The 24797-nt window shown below is 42.1% G+C and overlaps 1 protein-coding gene across 1 annotated transcript in view; it reads left to right on the top strand.

Moving 5' to 3' along the window:
- Positions 1–767: 767 nt before the first annotated feature.
- The window catches only part of ADGRL3 (adhesion G protein-coupled receptor L3), a 1741359-nt gene continuing 1717329 nt past the window's right edge, over positions 768–24797 (top strand). The window contains exon 1 of the mRNA XM_053703187.1: positions 768–1531. The gene's annotated coding sequence lies outside the window, so the exon portion shown is untranslated. The remainder of the gene's footprint in view (positions 1532–24797) is intronic.

Here is a 24797-nt window from a genome sequence, read left to right as displayed (position 1 = left end):
ATACTTCAATACCTATCCACTCCCCTTTTCCACTTTAATCCACTTTCTAGAAGAAAAAAAACCCCAATTCCAATCATCTGAGAACTCTACCTGTTTAAATTAAAGGGGCACGGAACCCAAATTTTTTCTTTCATGATTCAGATAGAGCATGCAATTTTAAGCAACTTACTAATTTACTCCTAGTATCACAATTTGTATTCGTTCTCTTGCTATCTTTATTTGAAAAAGACAGCATCTAAGCTTTTGTTTTGGGTCAGAACACTGGACAGCATTTTTTTATTGGTGGATGAATTTACCCACCAATCAGCAAGTTGCTTAAAATGTCATGCTCTATCTGAATCAGGAAAGAAAAAAATTGGGTTCAGTGTCCCTTTAATTATTGCATTACTAATTAAAATAAGCAGACAATATTATATACATCTAATTTTCCATTCAACCAATCCTGCTTCATATTTGTGTTAATAATCTGTTTAGTTTTAGAAAAAAATATAAACCATGATTCATACATCTGGGACTAGAGAAAACCAGGATCAGGTAAAAACGTCTTATAAATCTGGGTTCTAATGAACAATTGGAACCATTTGGTAAGAGTTGCTGAGCCTGCAGCTTACACTACAATATGCTAGGTGGAGCTTGTGTCCGTAGATCTGGAGAAAAAAAAAAGCAAATCCATATCCAGGGTTTCATCCTCCCCCTCCCTCTCTTTCTCCACATTCTGCTCATTCTGCCTTTTTCCCAAGCAGCTGCAACCCTGCTGCAGGTTTCTGCTCGTTTGAGGATTGCAGGTTGCTTTATTTCCGTGTCACCGTTGCATTTTATATGATTTTGCTCCAATCTCTTATCTACTGCGGTGGGGTTGCGTGCCACTGAACATATAGTCTATTTTTATTTTAAGGGGTTGTGCGTTCAGATGCGCGAAGGGCTTTTTCTTGTCATATACAGAGACAGTGGCTGCCTGCAGTTTCACAAGCACATCCCAACCCTTGTCACTTGGATGATTCGTTTTGTATCCAGCCAAGGAGAGCAGCCTAAAGCACAGCATATCAGTGCTAGAGAGGGCACAACGCGTTGGATTTACCATTGTGGATATATTATTCATCGAATCTACAAATACTATCAGTAAAGTACATATTTGCACAAGAAAAATATGGAGTTTTGGGAGTAAGCAAAAATATAAAGAAGATGGACAGATTATGGGCTACAAAAGGTTTAGGACGCTAGTCAGAAAAGGCATTTGCAGTGACTGCAGTAATCATCCAATGTGTCGGAGATTTTAATTTCTTGAAGTTGAGCTTGTGTACGGCAGGATTTTAAAAGGCCAAAATTAGACGAAAACGCAGAACAGTAAATGGAAATGGCTATATAATATCATTGTACCATTTCTTCAAACGGATATCGTTTTGCATAATTGTTTACATTTTGAACCTTGCTCAGTGGCTGCTTTCTCGGCAATGGGTTGTCTTCGTTATAGGGCAGGGACCAGATCCCGCCGCAGGTGGCTGAACCTTTGATGGGACTTGAGGTATCAAAGGTATTTATCAAAATCTATGTATTACCATGCTTTTATATTCCCAATTTATTATTACATTTATTTTGATTCATATGTCATCTATCGTTTCTTGTATTGTTCTTTGTTTCTTGTAATTGTGTATAGATGCATCACATTTTATTTTAGCATTACAATGTTATACAGATTTGCTAGGGAGATTCAAGTTAATCCATATTATTTGGATTCTTACGTTGTAGGAAAAGATAGACCTAAATAAATGCAGAAAAACTTAACGGTTGAGATAATCTGGTATGGCTGTGATATTCGCTTGAAGTGGTGGCGTTTAATAATAATTTGAGCGTGCACAGAGCCATCCTCTGTGCAATGATAAGAATACATCATTGTATTACAATCACCTTAGATTCCTCTATGCTGTGTGTTACTATAGAGCTAGATGCGTTGTCACCCTCACCCCCATAAACCGCCCCCCCCCCTTATATTGCAACCCCTCTTGGTTTTTCTGTTTTGCTATGCGCTGTATATGAAAAGATGAGGGAGGGAACGGAAAAGGATTTTCGCAATACCTTATTCAGTCTCACCGGGTTACAGGTAGGTATAGACAGATGCTATCTTTTAATGGAAATAATTCCCTACTAAAAGTGATCATGTTTAATTGAGGGATGCATTTTTGTTTCAAGTCTAGCTCCATTCCCATAACTAAATGTGTTTTCTGCTTGTAAATGCATGTCAAAACGAAATGAGTTGCCTTAACTAAATAATATGAATACAAATTATTTTGTATAAGTAATAACAAATTATGTTTTTGTTCAGACACAATAATAGGTGGTGTGCTTTATTATGAATAAGACAGGCTAAATAGTTTTTTAGATTCTATAGTGCTATTTATATGGTTTGCAACATATACACTGTCTCCGTGAATGCATTTTTTGTGTTTTTTTGTTTGTTTTTTTAATTTAAATTTGGGTAAGGATAGCCATATATAATTATATGTTTGCTGTGGCAGTTTTACCCAGTTACGTATGTTTTTGTTAAGTCAGTTGTAAGCAGCTCAGTTTAGAAAAAAATGTTTTTTATAGATGGTTCCTAACGCTTTTACATGATCTTTCTTTGCAGTGGTTAAAACAATGTGAAAAGCGTGAAGAAAATAGATCAGTGTGTCTCTATAGCAAGCACGTTCATAGTCAAAACAACTGATGTCACACTTTCCCATATATTTGCATTTTACCACCCAATTTAGTATATGAGCACGTGTGTACATATATATTAGTTTTCTTTATGAATCTCTTATTTAGTACTGTATATGAGCATATGTATGTGTGTATGTATATAGCCAGCCCAAAATGTTACTCGTCACTTTTGATCTTGCCCCCCCCTTTGCATATGTTTAGCCAATGTGGAACACCTTATTGTACAGTAATTTTTTAATATTGTTTTTGTTTTATACTTTAAATAATGCTACAAACAGAAATAAATTAACAAAAATAAGTGCCCAGCAGTTGGAAACATCAACTAGATGTTCTGAGGAAGACAACAGTTGGACAGAAAAAGGAAATTGTTGAACTGAGAGAAAGCAGATAGCCTTAACATTAATGTGAGGTCATAGCAGACCCAGAAATGTTTTTTTTTTACAATTATCATCTCTCATCTATCTTTCTCCACTTCCTCCTCGCTTTAATCCCTCTTTTTACCCCCTTCCTTCTCTCTCAGGTCATGGGGTCTATTTATGTAGGTGCGGCCAGACATGATCCGCTATAGCGAATCATGTTCACCGCACATTGATAAATGCAGACAGCATACGCCCCCTGAAGATTGGCGGCTAGCAGGGGGTGTCAATCAACCCGATTGTATTCAATCGGGCTGATTGCTGTCTGCCACCTCGGAGGTGGTGGACGAGTTAAGGAGCAGCGGTTTTAGGACCGCTGCTTCTTAACTTTCGCTTCAGTCGGAACTGAAGCACAGATGGTGAGAAGCAGCATCCGCTGCTTCATAAATAGACCCCCATATCTTCTCTTTACACTCTCTTTCTCTCACCTCTTGCTCCACACTTTCTTAATGCTATCTTTGTCTCCACTTTCACTTTTCCTCTCCAATCTCTCTCTGCCTCTGTTAACCCTTTCAGAAGTAACAGTCTAAGCACTAGTAGGGGTCCCTATTGCCATAGAGGAATAACATATCCTTGCCCTTTCACGGATATATGATTTTTGTAGACATTCACTTATTAACTTTTACTTGCCACTGGTAAGTTTCCACTCGCCAATGGCTAGTGGAAATTTTGAGCCCTGTGTGCGTATATGTATGTTTTTATTTATTTATTTATTTATATATATATATATATATATATATATATATATATATATATATATATAGTGTAAGAAGTATTTGCAATTCCTGTTTTTTCAATCTAAGTCTAATTCACCCCAAAAAAAGTTTTCATTAGAATACCCCTTTAAGATTTAACCCTTTCGTGTCAGGGCTAAAGTGCCTACATCGGAACAACTGTTCTGATGTAGACAAATTGAAACCACGCGTTCGTGCACACGATCGCGAGATTTCAATTATTGGATCACATCTGGGGGGCGTTCCTACAACCCTAGGAATGCCCTCCAGACTGCGATCAAATCCTGAAAGCACCGAAGGCTTCAGGACAGCCGTTAGCTATGGCGTTCTATTCCATCATAACGGCTTTAAAGCCCAGTGTAATTATGATGGAATAGAACGGCATAACGGCTTTAAAAGGTTACATATAAATCTTTATATTAGTGTATTTTGAAATTCAGCCCAAACTAGTGTTCTAATAAACAGGCCATATTTACAGAACGATGCACGCAGGCTCTGACTGATGCAATAAGTTTATAAATGCAGTACATTATGTTGTTATTCTCAAGACTATATTTTGCTAATATGAGAGGCTTGGCTATGATAACCAATGAATATAAAGAAAAGCTTTGCAGTAACCGCACCCCTCTCTTTGGTTATGATCCAATAAAAGCCTTGAGACACAGGTGTTTTGTTAGTCCTGATGAGGTCCTTGCTTTTGCTCAGCATTGTGGGGCGAAACACGCATTGACGACAGACACAAACTAACAAATTGCTAAAGTCCGGAGGTATGTAGTATAGTAAAGGCAACAACACTCTATCCGCCACAGTCAAGGTCCTTGGGAGCAAAGTGACTCGAAGTGGAGGAGGTGTGACGGTTAAAGATGTCAGAGATGGATGTCCCGATCTATGCCAAAGTGAAATTACCCAGTTTGCAGACGTTTTGAAAAGCAACAGCTTAAGCGGTTCTTTAAAGGTCCGGATGACTGAAATGCAGGTGACAGTATCCCTAAACAGATGTTGAAAGTGCTGGGTTGACCGTATACAAGTACCTGAATGTGAATACCCGGCCCTTTTCTACTGCAATCTTCTGTTAAGCTGCACATGCTTTGTTTGTCAAAAATTAGCAACAAACTTGGTTTTGCAACTACTGTGTGCTAGCTCAAGAGGATGTTCTTACCTCGTTATTGTAGCTAGCCAAATCCTGATGCTTCCTTTGGATGGGAACTGAAATAAATCTGCAGATACCCTAATCAATTCTGGAATTATCTTTATCCTATGTCCAGGCTTTGCTTGAAAAAGGACTTTGTGTTCTCTTTGGCGTGATAGCCATCTTTCTCAAGGAGGACTGTTATCATTTTAAGGATCAGGTTGTATATAAAGTAACTGTGATATTGATACATGTAACATATTACTATTAGTGGCTGCATATATAACCTAACCAAGTTAACTATTTGATGTTGCTACTTTATGTATAGTATACTGCTAAAAGTATTGAGTAGGTATTTTCCACTGCAGTGGTAGATTTATGCTTACTAGTTTAGTCAAGTGCAATGATGCTTAATCAGTGATGACTGTTCGTTGTAAATAAACTGTTGCATCGTCTGAATCTGTGTGCACCTGTCAGTCTGGTTCCTTGAGGGATCTCAGACCAAACTTTTTTGATACAGAGATTACTCTTCTGGGTGCTGTAAACCCCCGTTTATTCACAGTATCTCATATAGCTCTACTGTGGCCCTTCTCTTACACTGTCTGTTTGTAGTTAATATATACTTTTTCTGTTTTCTTCATGAATCATTTTCACAGAAGCAAATGTCAAATATTATTCAAAACCTGCCTCCGGCAGCCCACGGCGGAACTCTATCTTATCACTGACGTGAACTTAGCCAATAGTGTGCTAGCTATCTGGCATAATGTCATTTGGTCTGCATGGCTATTGGCTAAGAAGTATAAACATCACCTCATTGAAAAAATAGCGTTCGGCTGTGGGTGGACTGAGGCGCTCAGCGCAGCGAACACTGCAGACTAATAAAGGAACTTTCAGCATGAAGTATTTTATACTTCATGACTGGAAGTCCCCTTTATTTGCTGCACTGGTAAATCATTGCATTTCAAAAACTTTCACTTTAAAGGGACACTGAACCCAAATTTTTCTTTTGTGATTCAGATAGAGCATGCAATTTTGCAATTAACTGATTTTCTCCATTCTCTTGAAATCCTTTGTTAAAGATAAAATCCAAGGCATGCTTAAGATTGTGTACATGTTATCAGCCTACCCAGATTTACTCTTCAACAATGTTGAACAAGAGAACAAAGCAAATGTGATAATAAAAGTAAATTGGAAAGTTGTTTAAAATTGCACACTATCCCAGTTTAATTTTGACTTTATTATCCTTTTAATTACAATCTTTTTACGTTTTTTATATATATATATATATATATATATATATATAATGCTGTATTAATGACTTTTTTTTATAATTTGAAATATATACAGTATCTATATCTAAATTTTGCAATAGCCATTATTATTTTTGACAAATGTAATAAAACCAAGAGCTTGAATCTTTTGCTCCTTTGTTGTTCGTTCAATGTTGGGTTCTATATTGATATTGTCACTTTGTTATGGCCTATCTTCATTCAACAGAATGCAATGCCATTTTATGTATGAGCATTGTGGTATCCCAAAGAAGAGAGAAGTCAGTGTGCCCAGTAAACCAGTTTTCCTTTTTTAGTTTTATGCAGTTATGTTTTCTTCTGTGGGCTAATGCTTTCATATGTATCAAAATTACTGACTATCATCATTCATTGAAAATCAGTTACAGAACAGAAAGAGGAACCCAAGCCCACTTTTTTTTTTTTTTTTTGTTTTCTTTCATGGATTTTCTCACTTTTTATTTATCTGGACAAATTCAAGAAAATAATTTTTTAATTATGTTCTCAAATAACTTAGTACATTCAAGGTAGCCACTAATTTATTTCTAAATATGGTAAAAATTAAGACTTTCCTCTCAATCCTTGTTATATCTTTAGTTGTAGAGAGTGATGATTTTTTTTATCCTTGCTTATTACATAATATATGCATATAATTTCTATCTATGCATTGTATAATTCATACATTTATTAGAATGTAAATACATCCTTATTAACAGTTAACTTCCTAGCACGTCATATATTTTTGAAGCCTTAAAGGCCTTATATAAATTTGACTATTAAACAACCAAAAAATAATACTTCCTTAAAATGTTGACATGGCACAGGGGATATAAGTTAAGGTTAAAAGAGCCATCAGGAGAGGAGAACAGCAAATAGAGGTTACCTCTATTTGCTGCTCTCCCCTCCTGATGGCTCTTTTAAGTTTTGGCCACCCTGAAGCATACATTTGTTAGTTTTGATTTCTCCAAGGGTCACAAAAACTAACACACACTCTTAGATCTGCTTTGTTCCAGGAGCCACACAGACTAGTGCAGGGGGCCGCATGAGGCCTTAGGGCCACCAGTTGGTCATCCCTGAACTAAAGGATAGATATGGACCAGTAGGTTGTAGTGTCATTCTGAAAGAGCAGATATTTATTCAATTATACGTTCTTGAATAATAGAGTAGTGTGTAGTAAAGGCGGAGGAAACCTATGAACAGAAGAATACTACTGCTTGTTTGGTTCTTTAATTTTCTGGCATTGCTAGAGGTAAATTAATGTGTAAATCTGGTAATGTGCATTTTTAGAGACTTTAACGTCCCAAAGTTGATTGGAAGAGCATGGTGGAAGATGTGCGCTATATTGAGCATGCGCGTCCCGCTGCCATAGAAGTAAGCCTGTCGAACAACTGATTGGATGCTGCTGAACATTGGAGATTGTGCCGCCTCAGAGGGCAGAATGTGACTTGCTTCATTGCAAAATGTTAAATTGTGTACTGTAACTATGTTTAAATAGTATTGCTTAGATGGGAATTTAACTACATATACAATAGGTTAAATAAATAACTTAAATAGGGTTTGCAAAAACTGAGTGTAACATCACTTTAATATTTCTGTTATTTCTGCTATCTATAATTTCCCTTTTATATACATCAATTGCAAGATATTTTGTTTTTATTAAAAATCTGTAAAATGCCATATAATGTAACATCCCCAAGCAGATCCCCATTAGTTTTTTTACTTCATTTTTCAAACATCTGCTTTTTAGTACTGTTCCACTATTTGAAAAAACAGGCGATTTTTTTTTCTTTTTCTTTTTTTCTTTCAAATACTTCTTCGTTCTGCTCCCTTTGTGACTTCACCATGTGCATACGCAATGACATCACCAGCACTCCCATGAAGCCTGGGTGTACAGCACACTACCACCAACAAGCCCTGGCCTGTAGTGCGGAGGACCGGCCGAAAACAGCATTTGATTGGCAATCCTCTTGCATGACAAAAAGGGCTCACCATGCGCCTACAGGTCATCATGTGCATTAAAGTGGTTAAACCATTGTATTGATTTTTTTTAGAGAATATAAATATCATATCAAGTGCATAGAAAGAATCACAAAAGTAAATGTTCACATATTGCATAGGTAAGCACTTGTGTATATCAAAATAAGGTGGATGGAACTAGTACACTCACTTTATAAATTTAGGTAATATGCCTAATAATAGTCTAAGGCAATATTAAAATTACTTTAATATCCCTTTTAACTATAAAACAACTGAGTTAGAAAAGCTGAAAGACATTGAGGGTCATGTTTTAAGGAACAGTTTACTCCAGATTTTTTTTATTGTTTAAAAAGATAGATAATTCACAGTTATATTAAAGGGATAGTAAAGTCCAAATTAAATTTTCATGATTCAGATAGGGCTAGTCATTTTAAACAACTTTCTAATTTACTTTGATCTATTGATATTCTTAGTTAAAAGCTAAACCTAAGTAGGCTCATATGCTAATTTCTAAACCCTTGTGTGACAAAACCAATCTCGCCACTGTACATTGGAGGGCCTGTTATGGAACATTCTTTGGGCTGGAGGTACATGGGCTTAAGGATACCCAGAGACTGCATGGAAATATGTAATTTTATATGCTGGACACCCCATGTACTTTCATAACTCTGTCTTATGTCTATGTCACCCTGTATCCATAAATACAGGATGGGTACAGGGTGTGAGTGCCCCTTGTGGGAGCAATTGTGACTCTATAAGCCAAGTGGGCATAAAAAACTTTATAGTTAATAAGAACTGTTCCTATATTCTATAATAAGATGTATTCTATGTATGTTTAAGATCTGATTGTGTCTCAGGAGTCTGTCTAGGTAAACTGATTGGGTTTTGTGTGATTATGTTAACTAGACTGCCCAACATCAGATTGTCTGAGTACTTAATATGTTAATCTGTTTTACCTGTGAATAGACAATTCTTAGAGGTTTGATGCATTGTTCATATGTTTGCTTTACTGTTTAACCAATGCCCTCTGTAACCTGAATATATTCAACCCCCCCCCCATCTGGGGTCAAAACCTGTATAAATACTAGGCATTCAGCCTTTAATAAATATATTCTTTTTTTAAACCTGAAATGTGGAGCTTGGTCTCATGTTTGCAGGGAAACTGATCGAGGTTGTGAAGTGCTGATTCTGTATGCAGGACATTGTTCCCTGGTATTAACCCTTGGTATCCTGTTGGTACCGTAACAATTGGTGGCAAGCGACGGAATGAACCTTATCGCCCAGAAGAGCAACTACACAAGCCAGTAACCTCAGGAAGAGGGGGATTATTACAATACTGACTAAGATGGAAAAGAGAAAAGTAAATTTTGCAGCTTTTAAAAACTTCCTGGAAACAGAAGGAGAGATTGATGGGTACCTTGCGGATTTTGAGAGGCAATGTGCACTACACAAGGTACCCGCAGAGGACTGGGTCACGATATTATCTGGAAAATTATCTGGCCGGGCCAGAGAGGCTTTTCGGGCCATTCCAGATGAGGAAGTCAGGGATTATAATACTGTAAAAGAGGCTCTGCTCTCCAGGTATGCGGTAACACCGGAGGCATACCGGAGGCGGTTCAGAGACACTGTTAAATTAGCTGGAGATTCCTACCTTGAGTGGGCATGTAAGGTGCACCGCACAGCAGCTCACTGGATAGCGGGGTGCCAAGCCATATCTGGGGAAGAGGTGCTGCAGCTATTCCTGTTGGAACATTGCTTCGACAAGTTACCCGCAGGAGTTCGAGAGTGGGTTCGGGACCGTAAACCCTCCACCCTGCAGGAAGCGGCTCGCTTGGCAGATGAGTATACGGATGCCCGCAAACTGGACACTGCTACCACTAAGCCCCCTGCTAGAGTGGAGTACAGACCCCCAGTCACCCCAGCAGCTGCCAGTTACCAAACCCTGGCGCACCGCTATACCACACGGCCTCCGGCCACGAACTACCCTCAGAGAGCCCTGTTCAATTTGCGGTGCTACTCACAACCTATTCGGTGCTTTAGATGTAAGCAACTAGGGCACAAAAGACCAGAGTGTCCCCTAAACGCAGCGAACCAAGCGCAGTCCTGGAGAAGACCCGCCGGCGGAATCCCACGTAATCCTCAGCCCGCTACGTAGAGGCGCAAGAATGCTGGAGCATCCTACATGAGGCAGACCTTGTGCAAGCTGCCCACCGGAATAACCGGCAACTGGTTAAAGTGAATGGGAAGAAGGTCAGTGGTCTACGGGATACTGGTGCTACCATGACCTTGCTTCAAAAGAACTTGGTGTCTGAGAAACAGTACACTGGAGACACTGTGGCTTTGAGGGTAGCAGGGGGCGATGTGTTCAGCCTACCTGTTGCCAGGGTACATTTTGGATTGGGGAGTGGGCGCTAGACCTGTGAATGTGGGGGTCAAGAAGGACTTACCTGCTGATGTTCTTCTTGGAAATGACTTGGGCCCCCCTTGTTTCTGCCTACGCTCCTATGGGTCCCGCTGATGTTAACTCTGTGACTACCCGTGCCCAGATCCGTGCAGCAGAGACTGACCCACCTGCTGCTAAGCCCCAGGACGCTGAGCTCAGTAAATCTCTATCCGCTATTGATATGTGGAGGTCCCGTTACAATGCGCTGATGAAGGAGAAGAGGAGCGCAGAGGAAAAAGCACGTTTAGAACGTGAATCTCTGCTAGACAAGCTGCACCGACAGACTGCAGAAAACACCAGCTTGAGAGTGGGACATGAAACCTTAAAGACAAACTTAGCGACACTTGAGGAGAAGCTGACGCTGGCTCATAGTGAGGTGCAGCAACTCAAGGGCACCCTATGTCAGTATGAAGGGATTGTGGATACCTATAAAGAGCAGGTACAGAAAACTCGTAAAGAAGCTGATGGGATTTTGAAGGACTGTTTGGCCCTGGTCTGGGCACTGAGGAATTTGAACCCTTGTTTGTATGGACAGGAATTCTCTCTCATAACGGGAATACAGATGGATTGTCCCAGCAAACTGACATGCCTACCAGGCGCTCTGGTGGTATATGGCACAGTATATACCCTGGACAGCTGAGCATGACAAACCAGAGGGAGAGGAGTTTGATGGTCCTGTCCCCCAGCAGCAGAGGAATATACAGGGAATTGGGAGCCCAGACTCCATTCCCCAGCGGCAGGCTGCGTTACAAGGGGTAGGGACAGTTGGTCCTGTCCCCCAGCAACACGGCTGTTTAGCCAAAGGGGAGACGATTGGTCTCCCCCTCCAGCAGCACAGCTATGTATCCAAAGGGGAGACAGTCGGTCTCCCCCTCCAGCAACCAGGCTCCCACCAGGCTACTTCCATGGTAGTGCTGGCACCCGGGCAGAGTACAGCTGGTCTCTGCCCACCTCGCAACCCACCAATTCAGCGTACCAGTCCCCCACACAGCTGTGGTGAGGCACCTGGACATGGACAAGTTTTCCCCGTACTCGGGTGTAGTAACCATTTATTGTGGGTGGGCTGTACTACTAATTGTGTTTTATGGGTGGGTTGCTGGACTAACCAGGGCACTGACCGGCAGGAGGTCAGATACCCTGTTAGTCTGTTTGGTTTTGTCACATCTCTCCCCTTTTCCAATCTCGCCACTGTACATTGGAGGGCCTGTTATGGAACATTCTTTGGGCTGGAGGTACATGGGCTTAAGGATACCCAGAGACTGCATGGAAATATGGAATTTTATATGCTGGACACCCCATGTACTTTCATAACTCTGTCTTATGTCTATGTCACCCTGTATCCATAAATACAGGATGGGTACAGGGTGTGAGTGCCCCTTGTGGGAGCAATTGTGACTCTATAAGCCAAGTGGGCATAAAAGACTTTATAGCTAATAAGAACTGTTCCTATATTCTGCAATAAGATGTATTCTATGTATGTTTAAGATCTGATTGTGTCTCAGGAGTCTGTCTAGGTAAACTGATTGGGTTTTGTGTGATTATGTTAACTAGACTGCCCAACATCAGATTGTCTGAGTACTTAATATGTTAATCTATTTTACCTGTGAATAGACAATTCTTAGAGGTTTGATGCATTGTTCATATGTTTGCTTTACTGTTTAACCAATGCCCTCTGTAACCTGAAGCCAGGGTTATATTCAACCCCCCCCCCCATCTGGGGTCAAAACCTGTATAAATACTAGGCATTCAGCCTTTAATAAATATATTCTTTTTTAAACCTGAAATGTGGAGCTTGGTCTCATGTTTGCAGGGAAACTGATCGAGGTTGTGAAGTGCTGATTCTGTATGCAGGACATTGTTCCCTGGTATTAACCCTTGGTATCCTGTTGGTACCGTAACACCTTGAAGGCCGCATCTTGTCTGAATGCATTTGACAGTTTTTCACAGCTAGAGTGCATTAGTGTTCACGTGTTTAATATAAATAACATTGCGCTCACACACGTGGAGTTAAGAGTCAGCACTAATTGCCTGAAATGCAAGTCTGTCAAAAGATCTGAGATAAGGAGGCAGTCTGCAGAAGCTTAGATACAAGGTAATTACAGAGGTAAAAGGTATATTTCTATAACAGAGTTGGTTATCGGGAATGGTAAATAAAGGGGTTATCTATCTTTTTAAAAACTAAAATTTTTGGTGTTTACTATCCCTTTCAATATACTTTTTACCTCTGCAATTACCTTGTATCTAAGCCTCTGCAGACCGCCCCTTATTCCAGTTCTTTTGACAGACTTGCATTTTTGCCAATCAGTGCTGACTCATAAATAACTCCATGGGAGTGAATACAATGTTATCTATATGGCACACATAAACTAGCACTGTCTAGCTTTGGAAAACTGTCAAAATGCACTGAGCAAAGAGGTGGCCTTCAATGGCTTAGAAATTAGCCTACCTAGGTTTAGCTTTCAACAAAGTAAATTGGAATTATTTTTTTTTAAATTGCATGCCCTATCTGAATCATTAAAGTTTAATTTTTACTTGAATGTCTAAGGCAAGTCTTTTTGTTAATCCTTTCACTACAGGGACTCTCAGAGAAAAACATGCCCAAAATAGCAATTTCTCTTGTTAGGTGTATCCAGTCCACGGATCATCCATTACTTGTGGGATATTCTCCTTCCCAACAGGAAGTTGCAAGAGGATCACCCACAGCAGAGCTGCTATATAGCTCCTCCCCTAACTGCCATATCCAGTCATTCTCTTGCAAGCTCTCAACATAGCTGGAGGTAGTAAGAGGAAAGTGGTAAAATATAGTTAGTTTTTTCTTCAAAAGTTTGTTTTTAAATGGTACCGGAGTTGTGCTATTTTATCTCAGGCAGCATTTAGAAGAAGAATCTGCCTGCGTTTTTCTATGATCTTAGCAGAAGTAACTAAGATCCACTGCTATTCTCACATATGTCTGAGGAGTGAGGTAACTTCAGAGGGAGAATGGCGTGCAGGGTATCCTGCAATAAGGTATGTGCAGTTTAACTTTTTCTAGGGATGGAATTTGCTAGAAAATGCTGCTGATACCGGATTAATGTAAGTTAAAGCCTAAATTCAGTGATTTAATAGCGACTAGTATCAGGCTTGCTATCAGAGGTATATACTCTGATTAATGTGCAATATAAAATGTTTGCTGGCATGTTTAATCGCGTTTATATATGCTTTGGTGATAAAACTTATTGTGGCCTAGTTTTTTCCACATGGCTGGCTTTATTTTTGCCTAGAAACAGTTTCCTAGAGGCTTTCCACTGTTATATTATAAAAGTTACAGTTGGTGCAGTTAAAATTACAAACTGTGACATTCAGCTTCCCTCAGCAGTCCCCTGCATGCTATAGGACATCTGAAGGGCTCAAAAGGCTTCAAAAGTAGGAGCTGTGGCAGTTGTTATGACTGTTTAAAAAACATATTTTTCGTTTTGTTAATCTGTTTTTTGTATTAAGGGGTTAATCATCCATTTGCAAGTGGGTGCAATGCTCTGCTAACTTGTTACATACACTGTAAAAATTTCGTTAGTTTAACTGCCTTTTTTCACTGTTATTTAAAATTTTGGCAAAATTTGTTTCTCTTAAAGGCAGGGGGAAGTTATGCCGACTAACTCTCCCCACGTGTCGGACCCTTTGACTCCCGCTCAAGGGACTCACGCTAAAATGGCGCCAAGTACATCAAAGACGCCCATAGCGATTACTTTGCAGGACATGGCGGCAATCATGGATAATACCCTGTCAGCGGTATTAACCAGACTGCCTGAATTCAGAGGAAAGCGCGATAGCTCTGGGGTTAGACGTAATACAGAGCGCCCAGATGTTTTAAGGCCCATGTCTGATACTGCGTCACAATATGCAGAAGCTGATGAAGAGCTTCAGTCTGTGGGTGACGTCTCTGACTCGGGGAAACCTGATTCAGATATGTCTACTTTTAAATTTAAGCTTGAGAACCTCCGGGTGTTGCTTGGAGAGGTTTTAGCTGTTCTGAATGACTGTGACACAATTGCAGTGCCAGAGAAATTGTGTAGACTGGATAAAAACTACGCGGTGCCGGTGTGTACAGACGTATTTTCCAATACCTAAAAGGTTTACAGAAATTATTACTAAGGAGTGGGACAGACCCGGTGTGCCGTTTTCCCCCCCTCCTATTTTTAGAAAAATGTTTCCAATAGACGCCACCACACGGGACTTATGGCAGACGGTCCCTAAGGTGGAGGGAGCAGTTTCTACTTTAGCAAAGCGTACCACTATCCCTGTCGAGAACAGTTGTGCTTTTTCAGATCCAATGGATAAAAAATTAGAAGGTTACCTTAAGAAAATGTTTATTCAACAAGGTTTTATCCTGCAGCCCCTTGCATGCATTGCTCCTGTCACTGCTGCTGCGGCGTTCTGGTTTGAGTCTCTGGAAGAGGCCTTTCAGACAGTTACTCCATTGACTGAAATACTTGACAAGCTTAGAACACTTAAGCTAGCTAATTCTTTTGTTTCTGATGCCATTGTTCATTTGACTAAACTAACGGCTAAGAATTCTGGATTCGCCATCCAGGTGCGTAGGGCGCTATGGCTTAAATCTTGGTCAGCTGATGTGACTTCAAAGTCTAAATTACTTAACATTCCCTTCAAGGGGCAGACCCTATTCGGGCCTAGTTTGAGGGAAATTATTGCTGACATTACTGGAGGTAAGGGTCATACCCTTCCTCAGGACAGGGCCAAATCAAGGGCGAAACAGTCTAATTTTCGTGCCTTTCGAAACTTCAAGGCAGGTGCAGCATCAACTTCCTCTGCTACAAAACAAGAGGGAACTTTTGCGCAATCCAAGCCGGCCTGGAAATCAAACCAGGCCTGGAGCAAAGGTAAGCAGGCCAGAAAGCCTGCTGATGCCTCTAAGAGAGCATGAAGGAACGGCCCCCTATTTCGGCAACGGATCTAGTAGGGGGCAGACTTTCTCTCTTCGCCCAGGCGTGGGCAAGAGATATTCAGGATCCCTGGGCGTTGGAGATCATATCTCAGGGATATCTTCTGGACTTCAAAGCTTCACCCCACAAGGGAGATTTCACCTTTCGAGATTATCTGTAAACCAGATAAAGAAAGAGGCATTCTTACGCTGTGTGCAAGACCTCCTAATAATGGGAGTGATCCATCCAGTTCCACAGATGGAACAAGGACAGGGATTTTATTCAAATCTGTTTGTGGTTCCCAAAAAAGAGGGAACCTTCAGACCAATTTTGGATCTAAAGATCTTAAACAAATTCCTCAGAGTTCCATCGTTCAAAATGGAAACTATTCGGACAATCCTACCTATGATCCAGGAGGGTCAGTACATGACCACAGTGGATTTGAAGGATGCTTACCTTCACATACCGATTCACAAAGATCATCATCGGTTCCTAAGGTATGCCTGTTAAGGGATGCCTCCAGGCTGGCTGGATGTTGGACCGTAGAAAAGGATGCTCCTAGCGCTCACCAAAGGAGCAGCAGCACCGTGGACACTCTATAACTGCTGCGTAGCCACCATAAGTAATGCAGACTCTATGAACCACCGCTGCTGGGCTGGTATCTCGCCGTCTGCTCTGCGCCCTGGACCTATGACCAGGCTCCAGTAGGTGAACCTCTTCCTTCTGTAGCAATCCCTGTAGCTAAGGGAGTATGAAGAGCATAGCAATCTCTGTAGTGATTATAAGCTGTCCCCTACAAACATGAGTCAAAGCTGCAAGTTAGAGGGTCAAAAATAGGTCTGATGTGCTGGAGCACACAGCCTGCTTTTTATTGAGGTTACATGCAAACAGGACACTCTCAGGGGGAGGCATAAAATCCCCCATCACACATTTGATATTAGATAGAGAGACACTCCCTTTGACAGGCCACAACATTACTTCAGCAGATAACATTTTACACACAATAAAACAATGCAGTCCACCTTATCACTACTAGAAGTCTGATTAGACAATGGGAAAGTTTAATCACTAAACTTAATTAGAGCTGATCCCAGCAAACTTGTATTTAGAATGCTTCTTGAAGCTTAACAAAGTTATCTCTGTAGTTCTGACCGAAGGGTCTGTCACATAGCACTTAATGGCACACAATGAAACTGAACCAAGTGGGAGAAAGCCAGGGACAAGTCATTTCACAGGTCTGGGGACATAGTCTTAAAGGGGCATTGTTCACCAAAGTCACAATATGTCCCCAGACGGTTCTTAAAGGGCCATACACACCCAATAAAAGTTAATGTTTTCAGGGGCACAATCTTCCAGGGGCCATAGTCATGTGGAAGGAGGCTGGCAAATAGGCTTCTCCAAAATCCAGGGAAACAGGGCAATTTTCCATTTAAAGGGCCAGTTACAAACAGCAGTTTGTAACATATCTCCCCTTTTGGAGGGAGACTAACCAGGCACCTGACCTTCTACCGGTCAGTGCCTAAGTTAGTCTCGCAACCCACCCACAAATAATCGTTAGCAGCAAAGTAGCCCCCCCACAATACATAGTACTGGCCTGTAAGTTCCAGGTTGTAGGATGAAAGTGTAGCATCCTCGGCCTTCCTGGCGCAGCTGGGCAAATAGCTGATGGTACTTGGCGGGCAGAGGCCAGCGGCACTCTGCCCTGGTGCCAGCGCTTCTGCTGGGGTGAGGGGTTTGCAGGCCAGTTCTGTAACAAGGACAAGGTCTGTGGGGCAGAGGCCAGCAGCGCTCTGTCCTGATGCCAGCTCTTCTGCTGGGGGAATTGGGGCATAGTCCTGCCCGGTGGCAAAGGGAACGTGGGGGTCAGTGGGGGTTAACATCTCCACTGTTAACCCTGGGCCCAAGTTAGGAGTTAGTTGGGGAGGGGGAGATTGGCTTACCTCCTCCTCCTGATACTCCGGCGGCCGTTGGGAAGGGAGGTCGATGCTCTCCGCTTCCTGTGGAACATGCTGCGGCTGGGGAGAGAGACCGGTTGTCTCCTCTCCCTGGAAGGCACACTCCGGCTGGGGAGGGAGGTCGATGCTCTCCCCTCCCTGTAGCTGGGTCTGTCGCTGGGGATCTGGGCCGCCTGCCCAGCATCCCTGTAGGGCCGGTAGAGACACTGCGGTCCCATCTCCACCTGCCTGCTGGGGGTCCTCCCAGGACCAGTCTATGAGGCCTGCTGCCTCTGGTATCTCTGGTTGGGGTTGGGGAAGGAGACCGGTTGTCTCTTCCCTCTGCACAGTATACTGCTGCTGGGGAGGGAGGTCGCTGCTCTCCTCTCCCTGTGGAACATGCTGCGGCTGGGGAGAGAGACCAGGTGTCCATACCCTCAAACTCCACAGTTGGCGCTCAAAGGCTCATGCCGCTTTGTTCTCCGTATCCAATTCCCGGATGATGCGACTGACTACCTCCTGCGCAGGGTCTGGACCATATCGGACTAGCCGCCTCTTTACCTCTGGAACGAAATCCGCGCCCTCATAGCGACGGATCCGGTTGAGGTGCTCTTCACATGGTTCTGACCAGTATCTTGTCAGCTCCATGCTGCTGTAGGTAGGGACGCTGCGCAGTGGCTAGCGTTGTCCTCAATTACTCTCCTACGATACCAGTGCTGTTGTGGTGCTGCTCCTTGCGCTAGGACGCCAATCCCACCGCTGCCGCCATATGTTACGGTTGCCTCCAGGCTGGCTGGAAGTTGGACCGTAGAAAAGGATGCTCCTAGCGCTCACCAAAGGAGCAGCAGCACCGTGGACACTCTATAACTGCTGCGTAGCCACCATAAGTAATGCAGACTCTATGAACCACCGCTGCTGGGCTGGTATCTCGCCGTCTGCTCTGCGCCCTGGACCTATGACCAGGCTCCAGTAGGTGAACCTCTTCCTTCTGTAGCAATCCCTGTAGCTAAGGGAGTATGAAGAGCATAGCAATCCCTGTAGTGATTATAAGCTGTCCCCTACAAACATGAGTCAAAGCTGCAAGTTAGAGGGTCAAAAATAGGTCTGATGTGCTGGAGCACACAGCCTGCTTTTTATTGAGGTTACATGCAAACAGGACACTCTCAGGGGGAGGCATAAAATCCCCCATCACACATTTGATATTAGATAGAGCGACACTCCCTTTGACAGGCCACAACATTACTTCAGCAGATAACATTTTACACACAATAAAACAATGCAGTCCACCTTATCACTACTAGAAGTCTGATTAGACAATGGGAAAGTTTTATCACTAAACTTAATTAGAGCTGATCCCAGCAAACTTGTATTTAGAATGCTTCTTGAAGCTGAACAAAGTTATCTCTGTAGTTCTGACCGAAGGGTCTGTCACATAGCACTTAATGGCACACAATGAAACTGAACCAAGTGGGAGAAAGCCAGGGACAAGTCATTTCACAGGTCTGGGGACATAGTCTTAAAGGGGCATTGTTCACCAAAGTCACAATATGTCCCCAGACGGTTCTTAAAGGGCCATACACACCCAATAAAAGTTAATGTTTTCAGGGGCACAATCTTCCAGGGGCCATAGTCATGTGGAAGGAGGCTGGCAAATAAGCTTCTCCAAAATCCAGGGAAACAGGGCAATTTTCCATTTAAAGGGCCAGTTACAAACAGCAGTTTGTAACAATGCCTTTCTAGACAGGCATTACCAGTTTGTGGCTCTTCCCTTCGGGTTAGCTACAGCCCCAAGAATTTTTACAAAGGTTCTGGGGTCTCTTCTGGCAATCCTAAGACCACGGGGCATAGCAGTGGCCCCTTATCTAGACGACATCCTGATACAGGCGTCAAACTTCCAAATTGCCAAATCTCATACGGACATAGTGTTGGCATTTCTGAGGTCGCATGGGTGGAAAGTGAACGAGGGAAAGGGTCACCCCTCACAAAGGTTTCCTTCCTAGGAACTCTGATAGATTCTGTAGAAATGAAAATTTACCTGACGGAGTCCAGGTTATCAAAGCTTCTAAATTCCTGCCGTGTTCTTCACTACATTCCGCGCCCTTCTGTGGCTCAGTGCATGGAAGGGATCAGCTTAATGGTAGCGGCGATGGACATAGTGCCATTTGCGCGCCTACATCTCAGACCGCTGCAATTATGCATGCTCAGTCCACTGGGGATTACACAGATTTGTCCCCTCTGCTAAATCTGGATCAAGAGACCAGAGATCCTCTTCTCTGGTGGCTATCTCGGGTCCATCTGTCCAAAGGTATGACCTTTCGCAGGCCAGATTGGACAATTGTAACAGATGCCAGCCTTCTAGGTTGGGGTGCAGTCTGGAATTCCCTGAAGGCTCAGGGATCGTGGACTCAGGAGGAGAAACTCCTGCCAATAAATATTCTGGAGCTAAGAGCAATATTCAATGCTCTTCTAGCTTGGCCTCAGTTAGCAACCCTGAGGTTCATCAGATTTCAGTCGGACAACATCACGACTGTGGCTTACATCAACCATCAAGGGGGGACAAGGAGCTCCCTAGCGATGTTAGAAGTCTCCAAGATAATTCGCTGGGCAGAGACTCACTCTTGCCATCTATCAGCGATCCATATCCCAGGTGTAGAGAACTGGGAGGCGGATTTTCTAAGTCGTCAGACTTTTCATCCGGGGGAGTGGGAACTTCATCCGGAGGTGTTTGCTCAATTGGTTCATCGTTGGGGCACACCAGAATTGGATCTCATGGCGTCTTGCCAGAACGCCAAGCTTCCTTGCTACGGATCCAGGTCCAGGGACCCAGAAGCGACGCTGATAGATGCTCTAGCAGCACCGTGGTTCAACCTGGCTTATGTGTTTCCACCGTTTCCTCTGCTCCCTCGACTGATTGCCAAAATCAAACAGGAGAGAGCATCAGTTATCTTGATCGTGCCTGCGTGGCCACGCAGGACCTGGTATGCAGACCTGGTGGACATGTCATCCTTTCCACCTTGGCCTCTGCCTCTGAGACAAGACCTTCTACTACAAGGTCCTTTCAATCATCCAAATCTAATTTCTCTGAGACTGACTTCATGGAGATTGAACGCTTGATTTTATCAAGGCGTGGCTTCTCCGAGTCAGTCATTGATACCTTAATACAGGCACGAAAGCCTGTAACCAGGAAAATCTACCATAAGATATGGCGCAAATAACTTCATTGGTGTGAATCCAAGAATTACTCATGGAGTAAGGTTAGGATTCATAGGATATTGTCCTTTCTCCAAGAGGGTTTGGATAAAGGATTATAAGTTAGTTCTTTAAAGGGACAGATTTCTGCTCTGTCTATCCTTTTGCACAAGCGTCTGGCAGAGGTTCCAGACGTCCAGGCATTTTGTCAGGCTTTGGTTAGAATTAAGCCTGTGTTTAAACCTGTTGCTCCTCCATGGAGCTTAAACTTGGTTTTTAAGGTTCTTCAAGGAGTTCCGTTTGAACCCCTTCATTCCATTGATATCAAACTTTTATCTTGGAAAGTTCTGTTTTTTTTTTATTTATTTTTTATATTTATTATTTTATTGAGGTTGTGCGATAACAATGCAACTTAAACATAACATCACATCAATAAAACAAATATAGATGGTACATTTCAATTTAACAACTTCTGGAAGATAAAGTTCTCAATATAACAAGTCTTATAGGAGAAACTGGAACCTCTTTTTCTGAATCAGCAGTGTGAGTGATAATTTTTAGACCTATAAACTTAGAATGGTTTAGCAATCGATATGTTAAATAAAAGCAAAAATGAGAATACAGGTCTGCTATGCAAATAATAGGGTAGGACATATGGGTATAGGTGGATTGTGGCATAAGCAAGAGAAGCCGCATGAGCAGCCCTCCTAAAAGAGGAGGTTCATTATGGAGATGGAGGGGCGGGGGTGGGAACTTTTATACGATGGATAAAATATATACCTAATGAGGCTATTAAAATATAGGAGTATCATAGGCAGATGAAGTAAACCTCAAACAGTAGCTGCGAATATAATATATTTAGTATTTAGTCATTGAATGCGCTATACAAGCGCCTTAAGTAGCCCGTTTAAATTAAAATATAGGAAACATCATAGGTGTACAAACTATGGGTGTAGGCAGAGGTGAAGTGTGGGAACTAGGATGAGATCCTCATAATATAAAACGCCACTAATTATGTAAGATTGCTCCTAAGTTACCAGCTGAACCCCATAGCTTGAAGGAATGTGGGAACAAACAACACTCTTCTATACAAATTAGATACTAGCAACAGAGGAATAGTATTATTATAAGAAATGGAGTAGGACAATTGAGTTTGAGATAATAGCTACAATGCTATATACAATAAATGTTAGGGCGCCGCCTCAGCCGCTGGCTACGCCTATGCTATAGGGAAACAGGACTCAGTATTCAAAGTATATAGAAGCTGAACAGCAGTAGCCATATAAGATAGATAGGCGAATGTGTCATATGCTGGATTAGCTTAATCTAAGTCTCACATAAGAGTAACACTGTCCTAAAACACTTCTCTGAAACTAAGCTAAACTAAGCTATCCCTATAATCTCAAGAACTATAGTATCTCACTTTATATGGAGACAGCATACAACTCAGGGATCTCAGCATATGTTATCCTTAAGCACAGTGAGGAGAGATGTGTAGATGGTTGATGTGTGAGCTTACATAGGTGAGTATATTAGCTTACAAATAGATAAGCAAACATATGTGACAATAAAAAAATACATATCTCAGTATGCCAAATACATTGCGTAAGAGACATTATATGCAAAGTGAAAAATCATTTAAAACATATATGAACTGATAGCATTTTCATTAAATACGATATTTCACATAATAGATCAACAATATGGAGAAACAAACTTTGCTCAATAATGAACAGAACCTATATACAATGTGAACGTGTGAGCAAATTGGAGGTAAGCTTATCTATATGGCAGTATGTCCAGAGTATTAATCAACAGTTAGTAGGCAGTGGGGCATACTATTTGCTAACCTATGCCTGCTTTCCATAACTTTGCAGTCGACTTGGGAAGCGGATTCCCTTTAGGTGCCAGAAAAGTCATAAGACAAAGATGTTGTCGCAGGGGGGAAATTTCTTCTAATACTGACTTTGTTCCAAGTTCTGTGGGGTTAATATCACGGCAGACCAGGTAGTAATTAGCGCCCTCAAAAAGCGCACTTCTCACAGGCATCAATATGGAGGTCAGCAAGTCCTGCGTGCAGTCGCAAAGGATCTGTGAACCGAGCCGTGTTTCACAGGCATCAGGCCTCAGATGAAAGTCTCTTACCGCCTTTGTAGATAATGGAGCCTCACTGTATGAAACGTCCTCACCCTGACACCAGGGTTCCAAAGCGCTACCCTCCGTACCGGGAGTCGGCTGTGTAGACAGCTGAGGCACACAGATATCGCTTGTGTCGAGAGCAATGCATAAGGTCTCCTCAAAGGCAGCGTGGTGCTTTGCTAGCATGCAAGCTAATTCCCCAAGCATGCTGATGGCGTCCATCTTGTAGACCACACTGCGATAAAGGCTGGTCACAACAGGCTGTCAGTTATAACACCGGGTTTATAGGTTAGCCCATAGAGATAAGGAATAATGATGGCTATGGCATCCACAGAGGGAACATATTGTAGGTCATTGAATCCACCGTCAGCCTATGCTTCTGTGGGAGGGCCTGGAGAGAAAATGGCTGCGCTTACAACCCAGCAAAGTCGCAAGATTAAAGCTGTATATATATCCTCTGCAGATGATTGTTCTCCTCACTGCGTGCTTAAACGAGTGCTCATGAGCTCTTAGATGTAGTAGTAGGCTTATGATACAGGGATATTTCCACTTCTTTAATCCATAATCCTGGAGCTCTGTTCAGATGCGACTGATCTCTTTGGCGGTTGGCCCCGCCCCCCGAAAGTTCTGTTTTTGATGGCTATTTCCTCGGGTCGTAGAGTCTCTGAGTTATCAGCTTTACAATGTGATTCTCCTTATCTGATTTTCCATACAGATAAAGTAGTTCTGCGTACAAAACCTGGGTTTTTACCTAAGGTAGTTTCCAACAAGAATATCAATCAAGAGATTGTTGTTCCATCATTGTGTCCTAATCCTTCTTCAAAGAAGGAACGTCTTTTACATAATTTGGACGTAGTCTGTGCTTTAAAGTTTTACTTACAAGCGACTAAAGATTTTCGTCAAACATCTTCCCTGTTTGTTGTTTACTCTGGACAGAGGAGAGGTCAAAAGGCTTCGGCAACCTCTTTCTTTTTGGCTTCGGAGCGTAATACGCTTAGCCTATGAGACTGCTGGACAGCAGCCCCCTGAAAGGATTACAGCTCATTCTACTAGAGCTGTGGCTTTCACCTGGGCCTTTAAAAATGAGGTTTCTGTTGAACAGATTTGCAAAGCGGCGACTTGGTCTTCGCTTCATACCTTTTCTAAATTTTACAAATTTGATACTTTTGCTTCTTCGGAGGCTATTTTTGGGAGAAAAGTTCTACAGGCAGTGGTCCCTTCCGTTTAAGTACCTGCCTTGTCCCTCCCTTCATCCGTGTACTTTAGCTTTGGTATTGGTATCCCACAAGTAATGGATGATCCGTGGACTGGATACACCTAACAAGAGAAAACATAATTTATGCTTACCTGATAAATTTATTTCTCTTGTGGTGTATCCAGTCCACGGCCCGCCCTGTCCTTTTAAGGCAGATCTAAATTTTAAACTACAGTCACCACTGCACCTAATTGTTTCTCCTTTCTCGGCTAGTTTCGGTCGAATGACTGGATATGGCAGTTAGGGGAGGAGCTATATAGCAGCTCTGCTGTGGGTGATCCTCTTGCAACTTCCTGTTGGGAAGGAGAATATCCCACAAGTAATGGATGATCCGTGGACTGGATACACCGCAAGAGAAATAAATTTATCAGGTAAGCATAAATTATGTTTTTAGATTTTTTTTTCTATCACTCTATATAAACAGAAATAGAGCCTTGCTTTATTTCTTTACCTGTCAAAACTATATCTATCTATCTATCTATCTATCTATCTATATATCCTATCTATCTCTCTATCCCAAAGGAGGACAGCACAATCTCACCAGTCAATAGAAATTCCACGGTGCACTGCTAAAAGATATCCAAATTCGATCAAAAGATACAGGCACTCACTGGTCTTTGTATTAAAGCTAATTTATTGATATAAATTTAAAAAGAGGACATAACGTTTCGGCACATTACTG

Source organism: Bombina bombina, chromosome 2 (genome assembly GCF_027579735.1).
Source record: "Bombina bombina isolate aBomBom1 chromosome 2, aBomBom1.pri, whole genome shotgun sequence".
Taxonomy (NCBI): Eukaryota; Metazoa; Chordata; class Amphibia; order Anura; family Bombinatoridae; genus Bombina; species Bombina bombina.
Note: the sequence above shows the minus strand (reverse complement) of the source record. Positions and strands in the feature narration are given on the sequence as shown.